We start from the raw sequence: 2870 nt of genomic DNA on the forward strand, positions 1-2870 counted from the left end.
TCTACAAGTAATATATTTTGGAAGTACGAGATCGATCCACAGAGAGGTTATTTTAAGTTTAAATTTATTAATTTATAGATTACCAAATGCAAGAACGAAGTTTACAAATTATAAATTTTGTCAAGGCTCGAGGATTTATTCTTGGTTTATGCAATATTGTTTAACTAAAAGTAAAACAAAGGAAACCACCATAAATAATGGTTCCAAGAAAATTAAATATTTAAACACACACCTAATATAATATAGTTCCCACTATAGAAAATACCGAATTCACCGATATTTTATATATGGTACCTATTATTATATATATAACTATATAAATATATAACTGCATAAAATAAATGTTAAATTAAATCATTATATTTCATTTAGAACAACCGGCAGAGCCACGCTATCGTCTAAATGAAAAATATATGATATAATTATATACATATATATATATGTATAATATAACAATAATAATTGATGAATATTTATTGTATCAAAATTAAACAACAAATCAAGATAACCACTTCAATGGTATCAAGCATTTGATGTAAATTGATAACAACAAATAATTCATTTTTATACCTACAATAAAAAGAAATTAGCAAAATGAAAAGAAATAAAGAAAGAATATACAAAATATAAACAATCTTACTTCACCGAGAATGAATTCATCCTCTTCACCTTGACATAATAGATTAAGCTTTCCAAGAGCTTACTTTTGATCAACACTAAAAACATCACTCATAATTGGGAAAATGAAAAATATATTGGAACTTAGAAATTTTATTTACACTCACACAATATTTTACAATGAGATAGAATGATTCTCAAGCTAGCACAAGGCCTCTATTTATAGGCCAAATGAGAGAAAGAGTCAAAAATTTTATTAATGCCATGTAGTTGTAATTGTAGTCTTTGTCTCCTCCAACTTCAATTCCATGTCCTTTTTTTCATTGTTTTGTTCCACGACTTTAATCACCGAATTTGACTCTGCTCAAAACAGCAAACATGTGGGGAATTGTCTGTAGATGAATTTGGCCACTTGATTCACCTCATTTTGACATTTAAATATAAACACACAATACTAAAATAACATAATTTTATAATTTTAATGAAACTTAAATTTTAAAATATAGGTTTTAAAATATAATAAATTATTAAGTTTAAGTTTCATCAGTGCCCTGAATGTTGTGCTGAATGTTAAAATGTTTATTTTAAATGTTTATGAAATTTTATGATGAAAAACGCTAATGCTAAAAGAGGTGTTGCATGCTTAGTTTAAAAGAAATATGATATATATATGCATGGATTTTTATAAATGATGAAAATGATAAAAGGTTGAATGAAGTGACTTGATTGTGACATAAGGATGTGATTGGGGATATCGTGAGGCAAAAGACCCCAGAGAGAGCCCGTCTATGGGAGAAGGTCCCAGAGAGAGCCCGGATGCGGGAAAAGGCCCAGAAAGAGCACATTCACAGGAGAAGACCCCAGAGGGAGTCCGAAGATCGTATTTCCATCGAAATGATATGATGATATGTAAGGCCATGGCTAAGTTGACGGGTGAGAGTGTCGTTGATGTCCCCGCCGCTTGGTACCATGGTTATACGTAGATGGATCCATCGAACTACAGCTCATACGAAGTCACAATTAAGTATCAAAATTCAATAAAAAGATAAACGTATACGTATATGATGAATGAAAAAAGTAAGATGAAAGAAAAAAGGTTTAAAGCTTATGCATATTCATGAAAAGCTATTTTTAGTAAAAATATTTTTATTGATGCATGTTATTGTATATGTTCTACTTGTTATCATGATTAAGGTTTGCTGATTCATTAGACTCTCTAGGTGTGATCGATGTTGTGAGCATGATTTTGATGGAGGACTTAATGAGTTTGGTAGCTCGCAAGGCTCATAACCTTGATGTCTGAAAGTGCACACAACCCGAGGACCTTTGCTAGTTTTCCGCACTTTGTTTATGATTTAAGTTTACTTTAAATATTTTATGACTTATTACGCTTTTGAAAGATTTTGAGAAAATATGATGTTTATGCTTTATTTTGAAAAATGCTAAAGTTAGGTTTGAAAAATGTTAGACGCCATGGCAGTGCCCTGAATGTTGTGCTGAATGTTAAAATATTATTTTAAATGTTTATGAAATTTTATGATGAAAAACGCTAATACTAAAAGAGGTGTTGCATGCTTAGTTTAAAAGAAATATGATATATGAAACGTCTGCCTTTCGTTTTCTTAAAATGTGCTAGAATTTTTTTTTTTTTAAAACCTTACATAGCATCGGCCGAACCATGCAAATTTGCATAAAAATATTTTAGAACCATTTTAAAATTAAAACAACCAACTATATATTTGAGAAATACAGCACATACTATAATCTCTCAAAAACCTCTCAAATCATAAATATAAGTCATAAAATATCTTTAACAAAATCTTAAAAATCATAAATCTTAACTAGTGCGAAAAACTAGCGTCGGTCCTCGGGTTATGTGCACCTTCAGTCCAGCAAAGTCAACCATCAAGACCTCCCTTAACATATTCATAATCATTAGCACATGCATCAATCACACCTAGTGAGTCTAAAGACTCAACACGTCATATCCTTGATAACAAGTAATACGTAATACAGTTCACATACAACAGTGAAAAATACTTGTACTTAAAATATCGTTTTCATGAAGATGCATAAATTTTAAACAAAACCATTTTCATGATGCATAAACTTTAAATAAAAACATTTTCATAATGATGCATCCTCTTTAAACATAAACATTTTCATAAACTTTTTCATAAACATTTTCATATCAACATAAACATATTCATATTCATATCCATATCCATATTCGTATCCATATTCATATTCAT

Source organism: Primulina huaijiensis, chromosome 15 (assembly GCF_012295235.1).
Source record: "Primulina huaijiensis isolate GDHJ02 chromosome 15, ASM1229523v2, whole genome shotgun sequence".
NCBI classification, from domain to species: domain Eukaryota; kingdom Viridiplantae; phylum Streptophyta; class Magnoliopsida; order Lamiales; family Gesneriaceae; genus Primulina; species Primulina huaijiensis.